Source organism: Chamaea fasciata, unplaced genomic scaffold (assembly GCF_029207755.1).
Source record: "Chamaea fasciata isolate MVZ Bird 193981 ecotype frontalis unplaced genomic scaffold, bChaFas1.0.hap1 SCAF_3, whole genome shotgun sequence".
NCBI classification, from domain to species: domain Eukaryota; kingdom Metazoa; phylum Chordata; class Aves; order Passeriformes; family Sylviidae; genus Chamaea; species Chamaea fasciata.
Genome location: NW_027094088.1, coordinates 43,918,948 through 43,938,794, shown reverse-complemented (window position 1 = coordinate 43,938,794; position 19,847 = coordinate 43,918,948). Strand labels below are relative to the sequence as shown.

At 39.0% G+C, this 19,847-nt stretch overlaps 1 long non-coding RNA gene across 1 annotated transcript; it reads right to left on the bottom strand.

The window, feature by feature from the left end:
• Positions 1 to 15,716: 15,716 nt before the first annotated feature.
• On the bottom strand, positions 15,717 to 18,372 carry LOC136287696 (uncharacterized). Its single transcript, XR_010720266.1, has 3 exons — positions 18,338 to 18,372; positions 17,228 to 17,263; positions 15,717 to 15,747 (listed from the first exon to the last, which is right to left on the bottom strand). It is a non-coding gene; the product is annotated as an uncharacterized lncRNA (long non-coding RNA).
• Between the last annotated feature and the right edge of the window lie 1,475 nt (positions 18,373 to 19,847).

The window sequence follows — 19,847 nt, the reverse complement described above, 5'->3', positions numbered from 1 at the left end:
AGTCCAGAATACCATATTTCTCCATGTAAACTTTTTTATAGTTGGCATTTATTAATATCAGTAAATGTCAGAGACATTAGTAGAAAAATTGTTCTAATTTTCAAAACGTAACCTGTAGAGAATTCCTTTTCCTAACAGGACCACATAACTTTTCTCTGTACTGGCCCAAACTGGGAACTTAAATATCATTAATCTGCAGGTAGAAAGATTATATCCAAGTTCTGTTTGTCAAAGCACATTAGCTTAACAAGTTAACTGCATCCAGTTCTGTGCTCCTCAATTCAGGAAGGACACTGAGGTGTGTCCAGAGAAGGGCAATGGAGCTGATGACGGGTCTGGAGCACAAGTCCTGTGAGGACTGGCTGAGGGAGATGGAGGTGTTTAGCCTGGAGAAAACGAGTTCAGGGGGCAAAACTGCCTGAAAAGAGGTTATACACTGGTGGGGGCCAGTCTCTTCTCCCAGGCGACCCGTGACAGGACAAGAGGACTCAGTCTTAAGCTGTGCAGGGGAGGTTTAGGTTGGACATGAGAAATAAACTTTGTCACAAAAAGGGTGATTAGACACTGGAATGGGCTGCCCAGGGCTGTGGTGGAGTCACAGTCCCTGGAGGTGTTTAAAGAAAGACTGGACTGACAGTGGCGTGGTCTAGTTTGCAAGTGGTGTTTGGTCATAGATTAGAGTCAATGATCTTAGAGGTCTTTTCCCACCTAATTGATTATTTTGACTAGAAAACCACAAACCAACAAACCCAGAACTTTGTTTTACCTACTCATAGAAGCTCAATTGTTAATTTTAATCAAAACACCCTGTTAGAGTACAGTAAAACCAAACTGTATTCTAGTATGAAAGTGTTTGTCTACTCTTCACATGGAATAAGAGATTTAAAAATATGGAGAAGAATTTGGGCTGGTGCTGTGGTTATGCAAACATTAATAGTTGCATTCATTTAGGTCTTTAGTTTTTGGAAAAGTTTGATCGGTTAGAACATGGGGTATTCACCCAAACCCTTTATAAATAATGTATTTGTAGATATCTGTAGATAATCACCTTTTCCCAAGACAGGACATTCCAAAAGTATAAAGTCAGCTCCTTTTTGCGTGTACATCTACTTCTACCTATTTAGGACTACTTTAGAAAATGAACTCTTGTGTTCAACAGTAGCCACTTACCTTCATACAGAAAGGAATGAAGGGAAGAACTCATCATCACACTTTTAATGCTATTGAAGTCCCAAACTGGTTGAGGATGTTGCCACCCCCTGTAAGCATTCCCAGTGCCAGATAGATAGCATTACTGGGACTTGAAGTCAGGTATTTTCCCTGAGATCATTGAGAAGATAATTCATCTCCAACTCATTCAACAGGATTCACAGGGTTCTCAGAATACATTTCTAAAGATTATCTGTCTTCAGGAGAAAGAAAAATAAAGATCTATTTAATCAATATCAAGGAAATGGGAAATTTCACCTCCTGCTTTTCTTGAAGCATGAAAGAGAGGGAAATCTGAGAAACCAGTCTACACAGGAAAATACTCAATGCTGGTTATAGAGGTTCCCTTTACTGAGCTTTTTTATGGCTTTCATAGCTCCACAAGACGAATCTCTTAATTTTGCAGTTCCATCAGATCAGTGTTAAGTATTGCAGAGATCTCATTTATTCTGCACTCTGTATAATGCAGCAATAATGCTTATTTTCCAACCAAACTGAAGATCAAACACAGATTACCCAAACAGACACTTTGAAACAGAATGAGGATGTGCTCAAATGGATCCCTCAACAGTGACAATAGAAACCTGCTGAGCACATAGATCACATGCCAGAGCAAGCATTATTACCAACTTTATGTTAGTTCTCCTTTTCACTCTGGGTAGGAGTAAAAACTCAAACAATGACCTGACAATATTAGTGAGATATACATCATTTCCTCAGTCCCTCTTTTCCTTTATGAGTATCAATCTTCTCAATCCTCAGGCAAAGAAGAAAGAAGGACTTTAGACTAAGCAAAAGATCTGTACTCTCCTATGCAATACAGTTTGAAAGGTTTGTCTTTACTAACACAGATTATACAATATCTATTTTCCCACATTAAAAATCTATACTTCAGTGTTTAGTATTCTGTACTACAAAGATACATATCCTACTTCTTGTTAACATAATGAATATTTGTATTCCACTAGCAACTTGTGATAGGTCCTATGATCATGAAGATAAAAAACAGCTAGAGTATTTATATTTCTTGCTAAGATACTTTAAAAATGTTATAATATATTCCTCCTATTAAGTCAAGTAAACCATAACACAGCAGCATACCATAACAGCAGCCTAACACAAAATGTACCTGCTAGAGATCACTGATTCAAAAGCTTTTATAACTCTGTTAATGCATTATGTATATGATAAGTGGCTTCCCCTTCCAGCTTAATCAAGATTAACTGCTTGGATTGCAAATACTCTCTATTCTCACAGTTCTGAAAACAATTATACAAGCACAAAGAAATTTCATATAAGAATAATGTAACTGAAAGTAGGAATCAGCATTGATCCACATTATGTTTAAGTTCTGCAGTTCTGTACAAAGGTCATTTAATATTCAGTGATCACATAAAACATCTTCTGTAGAGCTGGAAGTGTGCCTGAAGTGCATCAGCTTCTGAGGGGGAAGGTCACTAGAAGTATCTTAATAAGGGCTACTTTGAAATGAAGACCTGAGTGTTGTGGTTTTCCTAGCAATTAACAAGAGTTTCTCTACTTTCCATGAGAAATACAAGTCATTAACAGTAGATTCATAGATTCATTATCAGTATTTCTCAGCATATGCCTAACTAATCTTTGGCATAAAATCCTCAGCCATAGCCCAGAAGCAAGTTTTTCAAGGAATAACTCCTCTGACTGCCCAACCAGTCCTTCAGCAGTCCTTTTCAGGCTGAAGATCCAGACTGTCTCAACCCTTACCAGCAAAGACCTTACTCCATTTGTTTCCTTCTGTCTTCCAGTCTCTGCAGTTAGATGATCACAAAAGTAACCACAGATTACTTCAGCTGAAGCAGAAGTCCTACTGAGAGTATTCACACACAGTTCTTCCTATTTTGAGGGTCATACACTTTGGTAGTAAGCATTCAGACAGATGCAGTAGAGCCAGATTGAATTTGTGGAAACAGAGAGCTAACTGTAATCCTTAAATTAAAAGTTTACTTCAGAGAGTATCATTGTTATGAAGAGCTCATTATACTCTAGGTGCAATACTTATTCAATATGTTTTTTCCAAAATAAGAATGAATCCCTTACTCAGAAAGTATCAGTTTGGTTTTCTTGTAGCCTTTCTGTCAAATATTTTATAAAAAGCATCATATGAAACTGGCATTATCATGTAATCTTGGTATCAGTACTGAGTTTTCTAACCCTGCTTTCACAATTAAGCAGCATCAGAGGTTCAACACGTTCATCCTCTGTTATTTACAATTTGATGCCTTGTGCTGTGTGGGACCGGGAGGGTTGTGGAGCTTGTCCTTTTCCCTCTCACAAGTATATCTTATGGCACGATTGAACCTCAGAACAGGGCATATTCCAAAACCAGCTTTAATTGTTCTGTGTTGAGGGGTACTTTACTGTGATTTAGATTTGTGTTATATTCTAAAAGACCTTATGTTTGAGTGAGGGAGCTGAGGGACTGTGGGGCACTGCCATGTAGCTCACCAGCACTGGAGCAAGATACCCCTGCATCCTTTGGGCAATGACACACTCATCTCAAGTCTCTAAATTACCAGTTTCACACTGGATCTCACCAGGAATCTCTTTTGACCTACATGGAAGGGAGAATGAGCCAAGGTCATGTCTGCTGACAGTAGACCAAGAAAAAAAAGAACCAGATTTCAATTTCACTGCTCTGATTTTATGTTGTCACATAATTACAGAACTTCATTTCCTGCCTATAAATTGAAAAGCTCATTTCAGTACATTTTTGCGAGGATAATCACATACATGTGTAATTCAATCCTTACTGTATGTTATACTGTGCATTTAATAAGTTACATTAGAAAAAAAGTTGATGATTGCTAGTTGTTAACACATTGAGGGAATTAAATCAAGTTTAAAACCAATGCTGAAATATTTGACACAAACATCAAAGGCGAATTATAATACAAATCTCTGCTATGTGCCCTGTTCTGCAGTTCCTTATTGTTTCTTTGGGTAGAAAAGAGAGAGCACATACCAATTTACCTATATTGACAACAGCTTCTAACAGAGTTGGGCACCTTTGATAAATACTGTTTTGCATGCACCTCATTAAACGTGTGGAAGATGAAGTGGGTTGTTGAGGAGGCAGAAAAAAGCCCCTTCTCCATGGAATCAGTTGGGTGTAGTTCCAAGGATGGCTTTGTCTTCATTTTGCCCAGAAGAGCAGACACTGACCTATGTACTCTGTGCACCCAAACCTTAATCTGCAGGCATTCTGGGTCTATGGACTGTGCAACATAAGAAAGTCTAGCCACCTCTAGATTATATTTCTAAAGACAAACGTGCTGCCTGTGGTATGAAAGGCTGTCAAAGAAAACAAATTAACAAAACAGCTTAACAGAAGCAAAATATATGCTCAGGCAAGAATATTTATTTGTCGATGCCTGAGTATATGCAGTTGCCTCCCTCAAACCTTGTGAGACCAATTCTTTTATTCACACTATTTCAAAATTCCACATCATTGCTTCCTGCTGTGCAATGTAGGTGTAATGACTACAAGAGGGGCCTGAACCTCTGTGTCTTACACAGTCCAGTCAGGTAAAACTTAGTTCTTCTCTTTCCAGCTCTTTCCAGTTCCCTCTCAGTTTTTGGCCTATTGTCTTCTCTTGTTCTATTTGAATTTTTTTCTATTTCTATGTGAATTTATAGGTGTGTTCTTCAGTGGCAAACACATCTCTTTTTTATTTCTGGTATGATTGACATAAAATAATAGAGTCCAAACAAACTTAGCATGAGTGCTTGGCAGTCTTCAAGCAAGCCCATGGGAACATACTTTGCATAAATCTATTCACACAAGGCCCAAAAATATTAGGTGGAAAGTGTAGGGAAGTAATAAAGATGCCAGTTATCTTAATACAATTTGCTTCTTCATCACAAAAATCAATTATGTCTTTTTCCCCAGATCTGTGCCATTATTTGTAACCTGGAACATTATTAGAGCTTTATAAAGGACAAAGAAAAAAGCAAACCGTAAGTCTTTACACAGCATAAGCTGTGACACTACAGGTGAGTTTAGGTCTCAGGGATTCATGCAAACACTTTCTACAAATTTCACAGCCTAACACTTCCAGAAGAACAATTGTCTTTCTGACAAAACACAGTCTCCGGTGAAAGCAAGATTGCACTTAATGATATTTTTAAAAAACTCAAACCTCATTGTAAATATATATATATGTATGTATGTGTATATAAATAAATGCAGTATTTCTTTAAAAAGCAGCTTGAGGAATTGTTTATTCTAATTATTTTAAAATTTGATGCTTTCAAGTTCTGATTCCAATTAGTGTAGGAACCTGGCAATAATAAGATTGAGTGGGAAACAGGGATTGGTAACAAAGTATTAGTTCCAACTGATAATTGCTGTGAGTCATTTCTTTTCCCATCCAGCCTCTCACCAGTGTGTTCCTGATATCCCAAACCCCAAGAAGCAAAGTTTATTTTGTACATTATATACAGGCAAAGCAGGGAAAGCCAACCACAGTTCCCCACACACTGAATCACAATGTGCCAACTACCAAGTTTTGGGAGGAGAGGAAGCAGGGAGTTGTTCTGGACTACTAGACCAAACCAGAGGAAGAGATTACATGCAGGGGCAGGCTGAAGGACCCACACCAGTAATTATTCATCCTATGCTCATCAGTTGTCAGCAACTGGCAGCTTCCTGGAGCACAGTTCTGCCAATTACACTGCTTCTGAAGAGGGACTCAGAGCTGACATCTCCCAACTGAGGTCACACTGCACCTTCTCCAATAGCCTTCACTTGCTGTGCCACCCTCTTCCCACAGCCACCTGCACAAGCCCCAGGTAAGGGCTTTTTAGGGCTCACTCTCGCCCAGGGTGCCTGGGGCACAGACACCTACCCCACTCAGCCTCAAATAAGCCCCATTCATACTAGAGCGAGAGTGGGTGGGAATTTCATACCAGCAGATGGATCCTGGACCTCCTTTTTGTTGGTATGAGGGACATGGGGAATTTTGTTTAAAATAAGATCCCTCACCCTTCCCATGTGAGCCTGCAAAGGGTTCTGTTCTTAATTTCCTACATGCAGATCCCTTATGAACCTTTCTCATTTTTCACCCTTTCCAGGACTGTCTTGAGGAGCTTCCTTTTAGAGCAGCCCTGCCTAATAGGCAATTTGGGCACGAGGATTAAGCGGGCTCCTTTTAACTCTTTCCAGGCTGCTACAGGGGGGAGGAAAGGGTGCTTGTAACTCCACGTGGGTTATGAGGTGTTAAAGTAATTGTGTTGGAAAATGGTCTGATCTGATATCTTGGGGTAAAGGTGCAGAAGGCAGGGAACTCCTTGTGGGCTGGTGAGGCTGATATTGCAATAGAACATTGTGATTACCTACTCCAATTTTTTAAAGAATGTTGCAAAATCAAAAGAGTGCAAAGAATTGTTGTGAATTGATTAAAGGGCTGAAGCAAATTCCTCACAGGGAAAGATCTTAAAATGTAGTTTGTTCATTTTGTCAACAGTGAGCCTAAGAATATTGACTGTAGTACATAGCTGTCTGCATGGAAAAAGAAAACAAACCCCTGTAGTAATTATCTCTGTAATCCAGAACCATAGAAATTTTCAAATGAGAAAGCTCATGTTTTAGCTTTGCATGAAATTTAACTTTCAGGAAACCACCCATGAAGCAAAGTAATGTATTCCTCTTTTTTTTTTTTTTTTTCCTTTTTAAATCTTCATTATTTCAGAGGTTATAACTTGGTAGTACTTTCTTTTCTTTAATATAAAAATCGTTATACCTCTGTGTCATCAATAAAAATTACTATCCATATTAGAATATATATTTATTAAACACAGAAAAATAAGGCAAGTATGTGAGTCTGGTTGCTTGACTATTAATTATGACCTTGGCAGAAACCCAACATTTAGTATCTATTTTAGAAAGGATCGTAAGTTTCTAAAGGCATTTTAGGACTAAGAGGCAGGGGAGGGTTAGAAATAAACTCCTTTTCAGGGGAAACAGAGGCAAAGTCACCTACTTTCTGGTTTGGATGCTAATCAATTTATGGGAGATTCCTAGAGAGTCTGATATAAAAGTTAATGGGTTTTCTCCATGGCAGATCTCCTCAGAAAGTTCCCTGAATATCCATAGGGGACTTAAATCATCCTTCCAATTGCATTTTAAATTGATGTTCTTGAAATATCTCAGTAGAGAAGGTATTCTCTATTAACTTCTGTAGTTGTGACAATAGTTTTTCAAGCAGTCTACTGCTTTAATCTTTATTAAACCCTGTTAAGTGCCTTCCAAGAAAGTTTAACTATGGTTGAAATTTTGTCATCTTTTGCATAATTTTACATAATTTTACCTTCTTCATGATGTCTGGAGAGAAGCCACCAGCTTCACTTGCCTCCCTCTGGAGCAGCGTGCTGCCCTTCATGGTACAGGTGTCACTGGGGTGGAGATGTGCCTCAGCTGAGCAGGTCCGTGGGGAGCCCTGGCCTCCTGCGCTGCCAGGCTGAGGACACACTGGATGCAGTGCAGATCTCTTCCACAGCACCTGCTGCTGTGTGTCCGTCATTCAAATGAAGTCATGAGTAGATACATGGATGCGGCCTGACTACCTAGAAAATCTGGGAGATCCCTGTGTCAGAAACGGCCATTGCAAGTGCCCTCCCCTTTCTAACTTAGCCAGAAGGATCTGTACATAAAGGTCCTTTCCTATCTTCACGTGAGATTTTCTGTGGTACTTTGGAGGGAGCATGAGAAATTTAATGGAAAGTTCAGTGGGCGAGTTTTTGGGTGTCTTAGCTCCTCCTTGACTTCTAAATCCAGCAAACTGCAGCCAAGTGAATGTAGTGGTCAGAGAGCATGGCTGTCATCTAGCAAGGCAGCTTTTGCTCCCAGCAAGGAATGCCATGGGTACCAACTCTATCGAAGTTCATCTTGGCATAGTGTCCTTCTGCCATGGAGAGACAAAAGCTAAATCATTGGAAGGCTCCGTGCCACCCCAGGCATGTCCTACCTTTCTGTGTTCTGTTTGGCCAACAACCTGGCTCATAACCTGTTATTTTGGAGCTAAATCACTGAAATGGTATCTAAGGAAAATAACAGCCCAGCTCTGGCTCCTGGGGGCATTTTGCCTATGTAGAGAATGGCCTTCGATGGCTCTAGAGAAAATGGCAACAGGGAAGGTAGAAGCATATGTACAATGTTACTAAAACCTAAAAGAGAGCAGTGGTGGAATGGCAGAGGAAAGCATCCATACTCTCTAAAGCCTGGGATTTTGTTACATCTTTGTTTGTGTTCCTATATTAGATAAAAATTTAGTAATAATATTGTCCATTCAATTCAGAAATTCATCCCGCAGTACTTCCCCCAGTGACTTCCTGCAGCAGCGCAACCCACCAGCTAACAAAAGTCCGCTTAAAGAAACATCAATTTTAAAAAAATGTTTTTAGGAATGAGGATGCAAGAAGGCAGGGGCATGACCACACTGCAGGTTCATAAGGGTCACAGGCTGATATTTTTAATCTTGAAGCAACACAATTGTAGATGTCTTTTAGCAGGAGATGAGTGAGACAGTTCTGGCAATAGGTTCTATAACACACAACCTGGTGGCTGAAGGAAAGGCCCCCTCAGCGCCAGCTCTGAACAACTGCTTGTATCTTGCTCAGTCTGTTTTTACTGAAAAGGGCAGGAGATGCTTTTACCTCTGTGCTTCTCTGCCCTGTGGTTACCCTTATCCCCACTGACCAAGTTATGACAGGAGAGTAAAAGTGATTAATGAAGCAAATTCTCCCTTCTTACCTCACAGTAAAGTTCTGGATGGAGGCATGTTTCTATAGTAACAATAATGTCTTCAGAAGAATTTGTTGTTTATCTCCTGGATTAATTCTTTGGAGCCTTACAATGTTTGGAATTTGAAACATCTTTCTTCTCCACAGAAAGCAGATTGTTTCTTCATTTATAGAGAACAACTGAAATTAAAGAACAGGCTGAATGACATTTAATATTACTAAAATAGGATATTTTTACCATTTTATAATGCCAACAAACACCCCAAACCAGCCCCTCCCCACCCCAAAATAACTAAGCATGGGAGGAATATCTGTGAAATATAGTGAAAAGAATGGATGAAGTAGTCTTTTCATTTGGTAGAGGAGGGCAACATTTCATGACAAGAGGGCAAAGGTGTTTCTTCTAAAACACAATCATTTCAGTTCATAATTAAACCATTCTTTGCACTCCAGAATACCATGTAGTATCTCTTTCATAAGATGCAGGTTTTGAGAAACACTTTTCTTGTTTGCAGGTGCCTTTGTACAAATGGTTAGGAGCATGTGTTTTCTTGCCAATGTGATAGAAAAACTGCCTGAATTTCCAGAAACACTTGGACATTCTTTTGCATTTCCCTGACAACAGAAAAACGACACAATGCAGCTCCTTCATGCTGGTTCTATGCAAGGGGTCCTCTACACTTTCAGAAGGATCAGTGTATTTCAGTCAGTCTTTGCATTGTGCTGAAATTAGTTTGTGGAGAACAGAGTCTTTAATTCTCCCCATTTTTTCTAAATATGAACTCCATGCCTTTTCTCCCTGTCTAAACAGATATTTAGGGCAGAATGCATACCAAACCATCCTATTTCCAGGTGAATTTATGGGTCAGTACAGGTTACCTACCCAGAATATAGGAGTTTGATTTATGTGACACTCTGTGTCATTTCAGAGAATGGTTTGGTACACCCCTGTGGTTCCGTAGACTGTCCCTTCTATTCTGGAAGATACTGGAGGCTACTTATTCCAGCCTTTATTTCTTTATTTTAAAAACTGTCCTAAATCTTGACATGATTCTAGGCAACCTACTCTACGGCTTATTGAGCAGGAGACTCAACTAGACTAGATCATCCCCAGAGGTGCCTTCCAACCTCAACTATTCTGTGATTGGAGGGGGTTATGTTCTGCCTTACTTGCAGCTTCCTGCAGAAGTATTCCCACGCATCTCAAAGCTGTAAGACCAGACCAAGAGTTTTTACACACGCTCATTTTGTGCAGTGTTGGCCACAGGGGACAGAAGCTTGTCAGATAGTGGGAGGCAACGAGAGACACACAGAGGCATGACACAGGATGTGCAGAAGTCACCAGGGAAAACAGATTTCTCCTCATTACCTGGGAAGAGGTAACAAACACCCAGCAGACTGTAAAGCAAGCAGCAGAGCTCTGGCAGATGTGCTGTGTGCTGCTGTGGGACCTTATGACTGCACTCCAGGTGGCCCCAGGGCTGTTGTGCCTTTTTCTGCTCCAACAGGGATCTGGAACTGGTAGAGCAAAGGTTGATGGGGCTCATCAGGAGGATTTAGGAGATCTGCCAGTAGGATACAGAATCCTCCAAAATCCTATATCCTCCACAAACACTACTGAGCTGCTGTTAGGCACTACTTTTCTGTATCACACAAGCTGTTGGTTGATTTATCTGAACAGATAGATACATAGACAAACATTTTTACCTACTTGAGAAATGTGGCATAAAACCTGGGAATTAGCATTAGTAATGGAACGTTAACTTTTTCAGTATTACTAATCCGTAATTTTAAATTTATAATCCTTGAACACAGAGAGAACCTGAACTGGGGGGGGGGGGGGGGGGGAACAGGGGGGAAAGGTAGTTCTATTCATGGGAGGAACACCTGTGGATATGACATACGTCTATGTCATGGCTCCTACACATGGAGCCAAATAGCTCAGCTCAGCTGCAGAGGTGATTTTGCAGCCTTACAGTCTTGGGAATAACTTTAGGAGCACTTGCAACTATTTGTCCTTACTTTAGATATTTTTCTCATAGTTTTCAAGATAATGCTCAGAAACTGACAATCACATTTACATCATCTCCACAGAAACTATATTTCTGCCATGATTTTTGCATATTACTTCCAAATATGCCAAATCCCTTGCATGCTACTTGTTTCTAAACTGGCAATGTGCAAAATTTTAGTGTATATTAACATATCATTCTGGTATTTGAACCCAGGTACATAACAACTAAAACCGATGAAAACTGAAACCAGTTGAAAACTGGTACGAAGGCTGAAGCCTACGGTGTTCATTTGTTTCTTCACACAGCTTGCTGCGTCCTAAGACTTTACATTTTCCAGCTTTAGCATCTTTTGTTGGACTCCATAAAATAAGCTAAAGAATTATATTTTATCTCAGCATTTTTGATGAACTGGAATACATGTGAAAATTCCAAATATCCTAAAAAAAAAAAGACACTAGAGAATGTGTGTATTTTTCTGTATGTAAGAAACATCACTATACCTATTGTTGACTTACAAAAATAAAATGGGCAGAAAGGTTCTCAATGACCATTCATATTATGGTGTTCACACTGATACAGATAGAAATCCTGGGAAATAGACAGAGATAAAATTTATTTCTGAGAAAGTAGTTTGTTTTCATTTGAAGACTCTTACTTGCTCTTACTAGGATTCATAAAAGTATTTATTTTTCAATACACATGATCTCTATCTTACTTGTCAAGTTCTCCTTACTGCCTGTGGTTGGTCTGTGGTTAGGTCTGCAAACCAAGACAAATCCTAATAATACCTGTTAAAATGCCTCTCCACATTTCTGTGGGATGAATCAGAAGCAAGCATCTTTTTATGCAGTGTCCCCCCCTTCTGCCTAGACTGAACACTGGTTACTTCTGCCAAGAGTGTCATGCTTTCCTGCACTTGTCTTCTACAGCTCCATTTGCAACTTCATGAAAAGTTATGGGTTTTTTTCCTCAAGACTATCCCAGCTGAGTGTTGAGTCATGCAAACTCCTTGGAAGGGTACCCCAGCTTCTCTTTAAATAGTGAACATCCCAGCGCACTTTCCCCTGAAGTTTGTTGAGATATAGCTTTCAGTCTAACTGAATGCTCATCAGCCTCGGAGGGATCATTAAGCTAAACTATTCTATTTTAAGTATTAGAAAACAAAACACTTGGATTTGTAAGGCATGAAACAAACCAGTTCCAAAGTACATAACCAGCTCAAGGGTTTTGAACTGAAAACATCACATGCAAAAGAAAGGACTATGCTGCCTTTCTGTTAGTAGTGTCATTTTAATATAACTCTTCCTTGTCACAAGATCTTTCATGGAAACAGCCCTTTACTCAAATAGCATTATCTGAGGGAGGATGAAGTAAAAGAGCTGTGATGGAGTGAAGTAAAAAATTTAAAAAGTTGTATTATCAAAAGGAGTCTTGTGTGACTCATTCAGTTATTTCATGCCAGTATAAGCCCAAACTTGAACCACATTTTCATTGATTTTCATCATATAAAAACAATGCATAATTTTGAGTTTAATGTGTTCTGTATAAAGACAGAAAGATATTTAAAAGTATAATGGTAATCATCTGCCTATAGCACAGAACATTTTACCTGGATGAATTTTATTGCCTTTCTTCATGGGTGCTCTGAAACAGCAGCAGGAATTTGGAGACACTGCAGTCTTCCAAACAAGAAATAGAATAGATGAAGCAGATGACTGGCATATCCTGGACAGTGAGATTTTACTTTTTGATGAAGTTAATTTAATTAACTTTTGCTTTACTTGTGTAGCAGTGGATGTTCAGTATGGTGAGGGGAGATGTTGCACTTAAAATTATTATACACCAGAGTATAATAGGGAGTTGGAAAGAAAAATATTTGGAAATCAAGAAGGGAGAGAGTTACTTTTCCTCCTGCAGCTTTACCATGGCGTGCTTTCTGCACACTCTCTTGTGGGTGGTGGCATGTGTTCATAGGCAGTGCTTTGCACAGGACCTTCCTCCTTCAGATCATGGGATGAACCTGCTTGAAGAGGGAACCAAGGCTGTGCAAGTTGCTAAACCAACTCCTGTGCCTGTTGCAGGAACTGGAAGGTACTCAGCAGATGAGTCAGAAAGGATGAGCTCATGGCTCAAGCAGATTAATTCTGCAGAGGATACAGTTTTCCTGTCACTGCCTCATCCTCTGATGACTGTGAGGAGCTGCTATAGTTGCTAACTATTTGGCTTTGCCCCAAAATACTCCTAACTCTAATCTAGCCTGGAACCAGCAGTAGAATGAAAACCACCCTGAAGATGGTTTTGCAGCATCAGTAGCCTCTGTGCTGCTAAAAAAAAATGCGTTCAGAGAGTATTACTTTCGCAAACCAAACACCATCATATAGGAAGCCTTGACATTATGACAGACCGTGAAATTGCAATATTGTGTTGGCTATGGATGCCTTAACGTAGCCTTCATTTAAATGGTACTTTGAGTGGAAATAGAAGGACTGTGCAACAACAAATTGCATACAAATTTTCAGACTAGGAGATCTTTAGTGCTCACTTGGCAAACTCATGTCAGATACTACCTTTTATTCCATGATGCCCTGATCCATACAAAGCTCCGTGCCAATCTCCACTGTCTTCAGTGGATAAGAAATGTTTGTATAAACTGTAAGTCAAACTGGCCTCTGGATTTAAAAAAAATAAAAAAAAGCATTTGAAGCTTTTTGGCCAGCTTTAACCTGAATACCAAAGAGAGATTATGCCTCCATATGTAAGTTTTTCTAGAACTGCTCTCCCCTAAGTCTTTTTTAGACTGTGCATTCTCCAGCTATCCTGAATGCAATCCCTCACATTTCCAAGACCAACAGGTCTTTTAAGAGAATGGGAGGCAATGATCTTATTTTAAAGACAAGCAAAGAGAGAAAGATATGAAAGCTGTCTAAAAACATGGTTAGCAAATGGAGTTCACAGTTCCTTACTTATCTCTTTGGACCTAAGTATTTATTGTGAGCATTTTAATTCTGCTTGAATTTAGAAAACAATGTACCTTTAAACAAAAAAAAAAATCAACTTTAAATACAAAAATATTGAGTCCCAGATTATGATACTAACAACATTATTTTTGTATCCCAAGAGATTAATGGAATATTTTTGATGTAGCACAACAGTTCTCTGTCTCAAATCACTGAACACTTTTAGGCAAGACTAACTTAACTAGTTTACTGCTGATGAAACTCTGTTAACTGTCCAAAGTCTATGCTGCTGAAGAATGCTCTAGCAGAGGGACAGGGTTGTAAAACCTGTACACATTACAGCCTACCACTTGTGAATTACTTATCAGTAATATTCATTCATGTGAAGAGCAGAAATCTGAGGTACAGAATTGGTTTCGCTTAGGTCTGCTCACAAAAACTAGAAATTATATTACAATTTAAAGTCAGTTTCAAATGCAAACACTTTAATTCAATAAACACTAAAAAACCCTCATTGTTTCTCCTATAGCTACACGATTCCTGAAGAATGTTTGATGTATAATATTAACAGAAATATTTACAGACATTTGGCTGTCAATAATTTTTGTATTTTGGAAGGTACAGATTCACCAGGCAACCATAAACTTTGTGTTGCTAACAAATAGTGTTTCTGGTAATTAATATATTACGTATTTTTTTTTAATTTCAAGTTCATGTAGTACCTTGGTTGTCCATTCACAGTATGTTTGATAATCTTAAGAGAAAAGACCTGCAGTATAACCAAAGTTCTTGCTGCAGCAATAGTTTTGCTTCTCTGAACGTCCAGGTATCACCAGCCTGTCTGGACTACCCCACATTTCTGGAGGATGACCTCCCATGTTACCTACATTGCAAGAGAGAGTAACATAATAATGTTTCGGCCCTACTGCAGCAAATTTATGCACAGGACTGCACAATGCAACTCCAATTATCACTAAAGGAGAGAGAATTTTCCAGATGTATCCATCCCATTACACCTGGGATTTGATTGTACCAAACACAGAATGCCCATAGCTAACAGTTTGGACCTGTTTAGGGCTGGTGAGCAAAGGATCATAGTCACTGCAAAGAGAGTATTCATGTGGATGGCTACTGCAACAAAGCCATGGCAAAGGTCTGAAAGGAGTGTGAGAAAAGCTATTTTGACTTTCATGAAGGTGCTGGCCAAAGAAATCCAAAACACCACAGAAAACATACAACCATCAAGAAGACAACAACCAACATAACACTGCACGTTTGCACTCAAGTATCAATGCAACTCACTGGAGCAGAAATCCCAGCAACAGTAGAACAGCACTCACTGTTTTTTCAGCTCAGACAGCAACTCCAGCAAAACATTTACCAGAGAAACCCTAGGCCTGAGGCAAAGCTAAAGCACTGAGGTGTCATTTTGCCACACTCTGATAGGGAAGCTAGGCTTGCCAGGAGGTTTTGGTCAAGGCTGTGCTGAGTAGCGAGTCCAGTCACTAGGATTTTAATTGCTCCCTCGCCCGCAGTTCAGGGTCCTGAAGTGCAAGATACAGCATAAGAGGATTTCACAGGGCTTCCTGGCAGGCAGACTTCATTCTGCTGATTAGTTTTCTCTACAAGACATCACACAGTTACGTTGAACTAGTTTGTGTTGGCTTGAGCTCTTCCGCAAAACTCTTCAGGATTCAGGTGGGCTTAGATTAATACATTTTGCTCTCTCACAGGTGTATATAGCTGCTGATGCTAGAGGCAAGAGTACAACAAAGGAGGCTGAAGATCTGAAACATGGCAGACAATGACTGTGTTATCATGGGAGGTCACAGACCCATTAAAATTTGCAAATGATAACCGTAGCTTCCCATTACTGAAACACTTTTACAGAGATGCCCAGCAAATTTAGAAAAAGTTCAAGCCTGATCAGAGATCACAGTGAGTGAGAATAGTCACCATTTAAAAATCAATTGCAGCTTTCATGAGTTAGGTGAATTTTCAGAGCCAGCACGTGATTTCTGCAGATAACCATTCTGCTAGACATGAATGTATTGTATGGCATCAAAGAGAGAGGAAAAGCCAATTCTTTTTGAGTTCACATGACTGCATGTGAAAGACAGCAAGAAACATCAGGGAGTCACTTTTAACAGAAGTACAGATAGCAGGTGTTTAATTAGCTCAGATCATACATATCTGAAAATGTGTCATGCATACGTAGCGCTTTCACAAGAGACTAGACTGGTAATCTGTACTTTGAGAAAATATGTAGAGAAATCATCCTGGCCACAAATAATCACAAACTGACTGCTGAAGACCTGCATAAAGGATAACTTTGGGCATAAAATATCTTAAAGTATACATTCGGTGAGGCTGTAGTTTGTATATGACAGGAAAAACCTTTCTGCCAGACCTTGCCCATCAGAGATGTGCAATTTACATTTAATGAAAACAACCTACAGTAAGTTTTTGAATTGCCTGGATTTATTTTCCATCCATCTGACTAAGATTAAGCCCATGTCATGTTTAGGATCTATGCTAGTATATTTTGGAAACAATTTGGTTGAGGTCTATTAACAGCTATAGGTCTTAAAGTTGCTTAAAATTCTTGTGCCTGTTGTATCTTTGGGGACTTCTCCTCAGCCACTAGATGCAGGAGAATAAACAAGCCCAGATTTTCATCTGTATGTTGTTTATTTGAGTACATAGCTCCAAAAGAAACTGTAAACAAGAGATCCTTATGACCCAAACAGGTTTCTGAAAACACTACTTGATGAAGTTTATGAATTTTCTTGTGCCTTTCTATACTAACATTTCTCCTGGCCTCCAATGCTTCTCATGAATCCCTGAAATGCAGGTTTTGAAGGTATAGGGAAACACTTCAGTCAGAAGAATGACAGCTCAGCTTAGTCCAGAAAAGAACCTGATTTATGTTTGAACAAGACCAAGAATTAAAGGACTGTCTTTAGAGACTCTGCATTAAGCTGGAGAGATAAATGATTTTTACAGTTGGATACTCCTGTTTACATTATTCCTGATGTCAGTAGTTTAACAACTTAATATCTCTTTGAACAACCATGAGATATGAAGAGGATTTCAGAATTGCTTCACTTCTATATTAGTAGACTACAGGCTAAGTTGCAGAAATTCTCCGACTTCCAGTTTTTCAGGAAATAGAGATGAGATTGTTTATCACTGAACCACCAAAGATTTCTCTTTTTGTGTGAGTTTTTCTCCCTAAGTATTATAATCCTTTTCTTATTCACATACCTGTGGACCACGATCAAGTTGCCTCTTAATCTTCAACTGAAATAAGCAAATAGATTAAATTTTCTATCTTTTTCCTGCCATTTTCAAAATTTTCTTAAACTCTTTTGAGCAAAATACAGTTCAAAAGAGTATTAGCTCTAGAGAAGGTTGTTTTATTCCTGCAGTGGTGGTATTATTAACCTGTACAGAAAGAGCATATTCTTTCTGCTCATGTGATATTTCTCTGCTTATACATGCTTTGGTGCAGGACTAGGTAGTTTCTTCATTGTCATAAACAGGTATTTGAAGAGTGCTACAATGCACATCAGAGCAGTGTGCTGTGTGATTCCCCTTCCCTCAGGATACAAAATACAAATCCATGAATTAATCAGATTTCAGTGCCTCTCTTTGTCTTTAATATTCACTGATCATGGACTGTTGTTTTTATTTTTTAAAAATTAAATATTATTAACAGAATGTGAAACAGGTCCATGACAGTACCAGCTGATTTAGTATCTTGACTAAATACTCTGTTCATGCTACTATTATGCAAATAGCTTTAGATTCTAAATAAGTAAAATATAGTAAAAATGGAAAGTAAAAAATAACAATAACATATATATTTATACATATATGTAATATATGTGCGTTAATAGGGATATCAATATGTTAAATAAGAACTTGCAGGCATAACCATTCTAAAACAATTACAATATTTAAATATCAAAAACATTATTTTAAGAATATTTATTAACATGGGGGCTTTTATGACATAACCCTCCTTCACTGAATTGCCTGTAGCACATTTGCTTTTTGAGTGTTACCCCTGAGCTCCTGGTTTTTTTTCCAGAACCACATTCTTCTTTTCCACAAAACTGTAGTGTGATCATGCTTTGCTCATAGGCAGCTGTAGAAATTAATTTTTAAAGTAGAAACATGTTTTAAGAGATAATTCTGTCTAGCAGACACAGAATAATCCTGAGCCAGTAGCAACACCTTGTTTGGAAAAGTAGTATTTAGAGATTTGACAAGTGTTTTGCCGTAGGCAGGGACAACCTTATGGTATGTGACCTGAAATTTCCCTTTCAGGATCCAATGCAGAGCCTTCCTGCACAGAAAGCACCTGCTTACCTCTGTCCTTCCCCTGATTTGGGCATGGTTTCAGACACCCTGGCAGGAGGTCCCATCACTGAACCAGGAGCACTCCATCCCTCCCCCTTCTAATTGTCAGTAATTACAGCAGAAAACATCACACCTGTGCAAAGTGATGATCTCTTCTGCCTTTCACCAGCTGGTGGTTCAGTCAAGGTCCACCTTTTTCCTTTTAATTTCAAGAGTGTCAATTAAAGAAAAAAAATGGAATCCCACAGACTTATAGATCCAGATTTATGGCAAACTGAAAATGATACCCCAGCATGTTATGACTTTTTATTTTCCTATGAGTGGAAGGGGGGTTTGTGAAAGAGTTTCCACATATTACACAGATCAAATTGTTTGTCAGGGTTTGTTATTCCAAATCTTCATTAGACACTCAATAGATAATTTGGACTTCTGAAAACCACAAGTGGTCTGCAGCTTCTGAACTTAAGGCTGCTTTCTCACTTGAGGCACTTGAAAATATCTTTTTGTGATATGTATACATAAAAAATGAAATTTGGTATGGAAAGTGCAACCCCAGAAGATATACTTCTCAAGAGCTAATGGGATTTATAAATCCTATTTTCACATGCCAGTTTATACACTATATACACATAAGCCCAATTTCTGACTATTTATTTCCAGACTTTTACATCAGCTGCATGTTTTGATCTCCTTTTTTTCCCCAGTAGGAGAACTTCTTAGTGCTTATTAGGTAGATGCAAATCATCTATAAATATTAAGTAACACAGGAAACAAGTAGAGATAATATATGACTTCCACTGATCTCCAAGTTACTTCCATATTCCGTAGACTTTGAGCCATACTCTTCTGAAAAATTAAAATTAAGGTGGCTGATCAGCCTACCTATGAGAAACAGGTGTGGGGACGGGGGCTTGTGTCTTAGCTACTACTAAAGGATGGAAATACGTGCTGGCAGGTCAAACAGAATGCAAAATCCATGCTAAAATTGAAAAAGAGCACTGAGGTAGATGACCCAAACATCAGAAGGACAGAGGGCCGTTGAAAGTGAAACCACTACAGTGCTGGCCTGGGCAGTCAGTGAGCAGCCCAGCGACACTTTGACAAGAATCATCCTTCTAACGTTTAAACCTAAAGGTAACTTATGTGTCTGGTGAAGGTCAATAGGATAAGAGCATCTGAAAAATTTAGCCTATCGATTACTTGAAGATAAAAACCCATTTATATAAGAAAATGTGCACAACACTTGGGCTAAGTGAAGGTGGATACATACCTTCCCTCCAAAGTGACGATGACAGCATAACTATTTTTTCCATAAGTAAAATCATCTACTTGGAAAACAAGTTGTGGCATCATGTATGCTCAACTAATTGAGAGAAGTCAAGGTGTAAAGGCTCTGGTCCCAGACTGGTACTGAGGACCTGCTGGAGGATGAGAGCACTCAGGTAAGATGCAGAACCAAACCTCTGCAGTCTGCAGGTGTCACCTTTTGAGGGCAAGGGCAGGGAACAGCAAAGTATTC